This window comes from Lontra canadensis, unplaced genomic scaffold (assembly GCF_010015895.1).
Source record: "Lontra canadensis isolate GAN:19392208 unplaced genomic scaffold, GSC_riverotter_1.0 scaffold30, whole genome shotgun sequence".
Taxonomy (NCBI): domain Eukaryota; kingdom Metazoa; phylum Chordata; class Mammalia; order Carnivora; family Mustelidae; genus Lontra; species Lontra canadensis.
Window position 1 is genome coordinate 11,028,840 of NW_022631024.1, and position 7,880 is coordinate 11,036,719.

General features: G+C 39.5%; 1 protein-coding gene and 1 long non-coding RNA gene across 3 annotated transcripts in view; one reads left to right on the top strand and one right to left on the bottom strand.

The window, feature by feature from the left end:
- Positions 1–7,880, bottom strand: part of NR6A1 (nuclear receptor subfamily 6 group A member 1) — a 224,402-nt gene that overhangs the window by 114,173 nt on the left and 102,349 nt on the right. The gene's annotated exons all lie outside the window — the stretch shown is intronic.
- The window catches only part of LOC116872569, a 43,117-nt gene continuing 35,909 nt past the window's right edge, over positions 673–7,880 (top strand). The window contains exon 1 of the long non-coding RNA XR_004383674.1: positions 673–989. This is a non-coding gene — a long non-coding RNA (uncharacterized LOC116872569). The remainder of the gene's footprint in view (positions 990–7,880) is intronic.

Consider the following 7,880-nt stretch of genomic DNA (forward strand, 5'->3'; position numbering starts at 1 on the left):
TGGGAAGCTTCCCCCAACAGTCCCCTATATGACTAAGGACTGGAATAAGAGTGACAGCTTCACAAAGGGGATAATAAGAGATAAAGCTTTTTCGTAGTATGTTAAAAGACTCCAGAAGCCAAAACTTAACTTCTCTGCTATCTATCCATCTAATCTTCATGAAGAGCAATTTATATCATCTAGTAAGTCAAATACACCTTTATTTTTACCTTACCAAACCCTAAAATAAAGGCCAGGGTGTGGTGTGGACATAAGCCTTGGTTAGGATCACAACAATTCTCACTCCAAATAATTGGTTTAAGTTTGGGCCAAGTTCATCAACAGTAAAATGACAGGGTTCAGGCAAAGTCGGCTGCCTTCTTGCATTTTAGAAAGACTAGCATTTCTCCTGACACTAGTACATAGGTGTAAGCAACCTCTGGGTGGGTAATGCCACCAAACAAAAGCAACACCTTCAAAGTCTCTCTCAGTGACTAGAGGCAGCCAGACACTCAAACTGCCAGTCCTGAATTACGGCCTCTGAATGGTGAGGGCTTCACATTTCACTGATCAGGGCACAGCCCAATCAGAAGACAAACCCCTGCACTGCCAGGGACCAGCAAATCCGCTTTCTTCCAGAGTGCACATGACTGAATGTGCTTCTGTCCATCATCTGGGTCATATATAGTTCAATGCGAGCTGAGCAGACAGGGCTGCAAGGAAATCTGGCGCGGTTCAATACCTCGTCTAGCCTGGGTTCCAGTATCTAATTTTTTTTTAACTGACAAACTCATTTCTCTACCGGGACAGGATGCTCTGCTGGCTGGAAGTTCCATTTCTACAGCAAGAATCCTATCTGGAAACACAGAAGTTGTCCTCTAGCCACAGCAGCTCGAACTTTTTTGATTGTTGTTGCTGCTTTCTCCCATCACCCCCACCCCCTTTTGACAAAGATCCAACTGTAAAAAGTCTTACGTAACAGTTCAGGACTACTTCGGTTCTTTTACTGGGTAAGCACTTTCAATTTTTTTTTTTAAACTAAAAACCATTTTAACATTGAATCTGTTGAGAAGCTTAACTAAAATCTTATAAGTAATTTGTGTAGTGAAATACTGTCAGTGGATTTTTTTAGTCTCATTCTGCACGTGCTCCTTTGTTCTCAGAACAGAAGCTTTTTATACACACCCCATAACGCAGCTGGAGAGAGTTATGAAGTCAGTTATTATAAGGAACACAAAGGTTGTTTTGCATTCTTTGCCTTTAGATAATTAATTTTGTATTTGTTTTCTTAAAACAGAGTGGTTAAAAAAGGGAGAGATTCACAAAAGAATAAACTGTTGGAGAAAAAAGTTTGAAGTTCTTACCACCTTTTCTATCTGTAGTTTTGTGTGGCCAAACACTTGTGCTGCCTGGGGCGGTGGGGGTAGTGGCAAGCGTAGACAGAGAGGAACTAAGCCAGACATGGACAAAGGCATGAGCCAAAACCAGACAGTCCTGGCCGTTCGATAGGCCAGCAGTGGGTGAGACAGGTCAGCCAGCTGCAGGGGCGGGAGGGGTGGGGGGAAGGGGCATGGATGTGTGAGGTGCTCATGCGTGCGATCGTGACTAGATTCTGAAACTGCCAGCCATTTTCCCAGCTATGCTTTGTGCAGTCTAAAGGAATGCATCTCCTCTGAAGCAGTCTTGCCAGAGCCCAGTGACAGAGAGGAGTGTGATAAATACCATAACACATGGAATCAGAAAATACCGGGATCTGGGGTGGGCAAGAGGGAATGCAGAGGGTGTGGAAATTTTTTAGTGATCTGGAATGTGTTGAGTGACAGGAAGTGCCCCAAGCTTCCCCCCCGCAACTCTTCTCAGTCGCGCCTGCTTTTGTCTAACTCTTGTAATCTACACACTACTGCTTACAAAGCTGTCTGAGTTTAAGACAAAAAGAAACATAAAAGGCTCTCCTTTCCACAGTACCTGCAATACGGAAGGAGTGTAAAAAAGCATAGCCCTTCTGGCCTATGGACATTTTTTCAGGTATACAAGGCAAAGATAAAATAATAATTTCCCAAGGATAAATGAGAATTGTGACTTGGGTCTGGCTTCCAAATCTGATTTTTAAAAATTCTGATTCTGCTATACTTACAAATGCTTAAGTTGGTTCTTAATTTGAATAAGGCTTGTTTGTTTGGTTAATATACTGCCTTTGAAGTTGTTTCTATTTTCTTTGCATTAATTTGGAGTTTGGGGGGAAATGCAAATAAGTAGAATGCACAAAAAAAAAAAAAGGGTCTTTCCCTTCATTGGTTAAAAAGCATTTTCAAGGGTTGGTTTCTTGGAAAAAGCAGCTCTTTCTTTCTCATTTTTGTATGTATGCTATAAAGAGAACTTTATGCCATAATAAATGCGAGGTAGAAAACTTTAGACAGAAAATAATACAGTGTTTCTAGGTGAAAAACAACTTAGCATTTTCCCAAACTTCCATATTATCAACAGAAACACTAAAACTCAGGAGAAAAGTAGCCAAATAACTGAATGGTTAACTCTACTTTGGGAGGATAAAATGGAAAATTAAGTATGAATAGAATGATACTTGGGAATGTTTCTACCTCCTACCATAAAGGATGTTAGTGGTCAGCCTAGGAGTTAATCTTTCCTAGTGTGGCTCTGAGCCTTCATGCCGAGCAGACATTATTCACATGACGATTCGAAAAGTCCATTCATATATCTCACTACCTGGATTTGAATAGAAACCAGACAGCAATTCTTTAGTTCCAGCCACCATTCGCCCCACTGGACAATAGCGATTTGTTAGCACAGAGTCACAGGCTGTGGGACACAAAGCTTGGAGCTGCAGAAAGATGGGGGATTCAGAGAACAGGAAATTACAGGCCCGATGCACTCCTGGCAGCTCTGAGAATACAAAAAAAAAAAAAAAAAAAGGCAACACAGCGATGCCATGTTTAAGAGCTACTTCTAGCTTTTTAAATCACCTCCAATGTCATAAAAGCTCTATTGTTGGAGTACATAAAGTCACGAGTCCCATGTGCTCTCTTTTCTCACTATAGGGAACTTCATTCAATGCCCTGGTACAGTCAGAAAAATCAAAAGCATCCAGAGTTGATTAGTTGTAAGCTTTGATAGAAAGAATATTTTACAAATAAAATGCCAGAGGAAAAAATATGCTTAGTAACATAAGTAACACATAATAAAATCAGTATCTTTTACAAATTATTTCATAAGACCAATCAAAATAAAAACCAAATGTACTAAGACTACAGGGAAACAAATTTTTCTTCAAAATATCATATAAAATCTATTATTTAATTCAATCAAAAGTTTCTTCAGATGATATGTATCAATTAAAAATGAATCTTATATAGTACATTTCTGAGTTGAGTTGTATTTTCTAAAACAAAGAACTAAAAACAAAGCCCTAAGGATTTATTTTGGCATATTAGAAAGGAAAACTACATTTTCTTTTGTTGGTTATCAAATTATTGTAGTTCTATGACTATATTTAGAAACTGCCTCTACTTCCCTCTCTTCACACCTAAAAAATAAAATTAATGGACATTCTAGGTAAAGGGGAGATGTAATTCTCCAATCTCGGTCAATGAGCACAGGCTCCCGTCCAGGTCCTCATGTTGCAACCTGAGCACCAACAGGCCACAATGGTGTCCATTTCAACAGGAGGAGACCCTACACAAGGAAGTTATAAATGGTTTTGTTCTTCAGCCTTTCTTCTGTGATCCATTAGCAGACATTAAACCTAAATGATATCATACCTAAAATATTCATCAAATGAGATCATGAATGATCAAAAAGTGCTTTGGAAACATGAACTGTTCTACTCTGGTGCCATGGCCTGCTAAATTTAATGCTGCTGGAAAACAAATCAGCAACTTTTAAACTACCAATTACTGGATCTCTTCAAATTCTATCATTACCCACCAAACACAAGCATTAGTTATAACCTCAAGCTGTGCTGCTGTCCAATACAGTAGCCACCAGCTATACGGGCTATTTTTATTTGAATTTAAATTAATCAAAATTAAATAAAATATTCATTTCTTCAGTCATGCTAGCCACATTTCAAACTCAATGGCCCCATGTAATTAGCAGCTATCATACTGGACAGCATAGATATAGGATATTTCTATCAGAAAGTACTCCAGGGGGTACCTGGGTGATTCAGTCAGTTGACCTGCGTCGGCTCAGGTCATGATCCCAGGTCCTGGGATTGAGTCCTACATCAGGCTCCCTGCTTAATAGGGAGTCTGCTTCTGCCTCTGCCCCTCCCCTCCACTCATGCTCTCTCTCTCTCAAATAAATAAAATCTTAAAAAAAACCCAAAAGTACTACTAGACAGTAATAATCTAGACTACGCTCAATCCAGAACACCTATCTTCAACTACACATCCAGCTGCACATGAAAGAAATTAATCTATAAGTAAAAAATATAATGACAAGTATGACAAGACAGCTAGCATCATGACACTTGAGACATGCGTCAAAAAGCATTTTGATACTAAAGGTTTCTTTTTTCCTTGGTCCACAATAAAAAGGTTATGAAGAATATTAAGGCAGTAGTGGCAGACAGGTAAGAGTGGCCAGAGTAAGTAAAATGTTCCAGAATGGTACTTAGTATCAAAAAGTTCTTCCCAGGGGCACCTGAGTGGCTCATTCGGTTAAGGATCCAACCCTTTATGTATCAACTCAGGTCTTGATCTCAGGTTAGTGAGTTCAAGGCCCTCAATGGACATCATGGAACCTATTTAAAAATAAAAAATAAAATTAAGAAAAAAGAATGTTCCTCCTAAACATATGAAGCAAATAATTCTATGGTCTCCTTCACATAACTGTCATGGATAATACAGAACAGCAAAGAACAAGGGGCTAGAAATCAGTCAGACCTGGGTTTGATTACTAGTACCCACCCTACCATCTAGTGAGTATCAGGCAAATTAATCCACCTCCCTGAGATTTAGTATCCTTATCTACAAAATGAAGAAAGAGCCAACCTGCACAAGGAATGGAAGGACTCACAATAAAGTATTTATTGAAGCATCCAGAGTAAGGTGCCAGGCATGTAGTGGGAATTTTTAAAAGGGTAGTTTTATTTATTAATATATTTCCCCCCCTACATCTTTATAATGTGACTCCTTGTAGACAGACAAACATTATTTGACACACAAAGCAAGCTGTCATAAACAGGTATCCTAAAATACTAACATGGCCATTCAGTAAATGAACTGGAGTAAAATGGAATAAAATTTGTATGCTAGACAGCTTTCCCCAGCCAATATGTGACCACGCTGCTCTATGAGGCCTGGCTTTTTTACCAGAACAATCTTAAGTCATACTTAGCACAAATAACCTGCAAGGTCCCTGTGTGTTCAGACTCTTATTATTTATGGATCTGGGCTTAGGTTTTATATAGGACAGTGTTCTATAGCTAAAAAGTAAACTCTACCAAGGGAGGCATACAGTGTTGGGTGAATATTTTTTAAAAAATGGCTTCCGAATGGGGAACCTGATGCCTGCTCAAGAAAATGGAAAAGGTTTTTTTTTTTTTTTTAAGATTTTATTTGTCAGAGAGAGAAAGACCACAAGCAGTGAGAGTGGCAAACAGAGGGAGAAGCAGGCAAAGGAAGAGGGAGAAGTAGGCTCTCTGCCAAATAAAGAGCCTGATGTGGGACTCAATCCCATGACCCTGGGATCATGACCTGAGCCAAAGGCAGATGCTTAACTGACCAGGCCACCTAGGTGCCCCAGAAAAGGTTATTTTAGAAATGCAATTCTCCCTTGCTGAGATGACTGAACTACAGAGAAAAACTGTAGATAAAAATCTCTCATTCAAGTATTGGACTGAGGCTTTTTTCAAGGAAAATTTAAGTAACTCAGATTATAATAATAGTAATAATGAACTGGTAAAACATCCAATGCTTCATTGCCTTTAATTATTGTGAACTTGGTCTTGGTCAAGACCAGATGCAATGAGTGGTACCTCCCCAAGGCTTTAGTGGTTAAAAAAACAAAAAAACAAAAAAACAAAAAAAAAAACTTCCAAGTGATTTCTTCATGACCACGTCTTAACTTCCAAATCTACCATTAAACAAACTGGACATAATAAACATGGATATGAGGTTCTTAATTTTTTTAAAGATTTTTATTTATTGATTTGACAGAGAGAGATAGCGAGAGAGAGGGAATACAAGCAGGGGGAGTGGGAGAAGGAGAAGCAGGCTTCACGCTGAGCAGGGTGCCCAATGCAGGGCTCAATCCCAGGATCCCAGAATCATGACCTGAGCCGAAGGCAGTTGCTTAATGACTGAGCCACCCAGGCACCCAAAGTTCTTAAATTTTGGTATCATTCTCAACCCATCCTATGTCTGCTAGGTGTAAGAACAATGGGTCTTAATGTCAAGTGAACATGGGCTGGAATCCTGGTTCTGCTAATTATTTACTATATAAGGTTGATTTACAGCATGGGCCATTCTCCGTTTAAATTTTAATTAAAACAAACTTGAAGATGAAAGCTGTCAACACTGCACAAAGAGTTTTAAGTCTTAGAAACATAAATATTAGGGGCACCTGTGTGTGCAGTCGGTTAAGCGTCCAACCCTTGGTTTCGGCTCAGTGCCTGATCTCAGGGTCGTGAGAATGAGCCCTGCATTGGCCCTGAGCTCAGTCCAGAGTCTGCTTAAGACTCTCTCTCCCTCGGGGCGCCTGGGTGGCTCAGTGGGTTAAAGCCTCTGTCTTCGGCTTGGGTCGTGATCTCAGGGTCCTGGGATCAAGCCCCACATCGGGCTCTCTGCTCAGCGGGGAGCCTGCTTCCTCCTCTCTCTCTGCCTGCCTCTCTGCCTACTTGTGATTTCTCTCTCTGTGTGTTAAATAAATAAAAATCTTTAAAAATAAATAAGTAAATAAATCTTTTAAAATAGAAACATAAATATTAAATAACTGGACTGAATAGAGGATAATTACCTGAAAAGTGAGGTAGAACCTCAGATTTTATTATAAAATGTAATTTAATATTACACTAATTTAATGTTATTACATATATAAGAATAATTTCCTTAAATTAAGAAATAATATTTCTTTTTGGAAAAAGATTTCCACTGATTCTTCTTGGTGATTAAAACAAATATATTAAAGTTCTAAAGTACTGCTCCCACAGGCTCCTGGGTGACTCAGTAGTCAAGCGTTTGCCTTCGGCTTAGGTCCTGGGATTGAGCCCCATGTCGGGCTCCCTGCTTGGTGGGGAGCCTGCTTCTCCCTCTCCCACTCCCCCTCCTTGTGTTTCCTCCCTCGCTGTGTCTCTCTCTGTCAAATAAATAAATAATCTTTAATAAAATATGTCCCCAATCAAGAAAACAGCCTCCTGCAGGTAAGGGAAAGAAAATTTATTACTTTTATTTTATTTATTTTTTGTTTTATTTATTTGACACAGAGAGAGAGGGAGAGAGACAGCAAGAGAGGGAACACAAGCAGGGGTAGTGGGAGAGGGAGGAGCAGGCTTCTTCCCACTGAGCAGGCAGCTGGAACCATGACCTGAGCTAAAGGCAGACACTTAACGACTGAGCCACCCAGGTGCCCCCAAAATTCATTACTTTTAAAAACAAAGCCATAGAAGGAATTCCTGGGTAAAATGTTTTCCTATTACATCTACAGATTTATTTTGAAGTTGAAAATAATCCAGTAGAACTAGAAATAGTAGGGGTTTCTTCATGCCAGATAACTGAAAAATGCTGGACATGCCACATAACCTTTCAGAGTACAGAAAGTAGTAGATTAAAAAGAAGAAGGAAGAAGAAGGAAGAAGAAGGAAGAAGAAGGAAGAAGAAGGAAGAAGAAGGAAGAAGAAGGAAGAAGAAGGAAGAAGAAGGAAGAAGAAGGAAGAAGAAGGA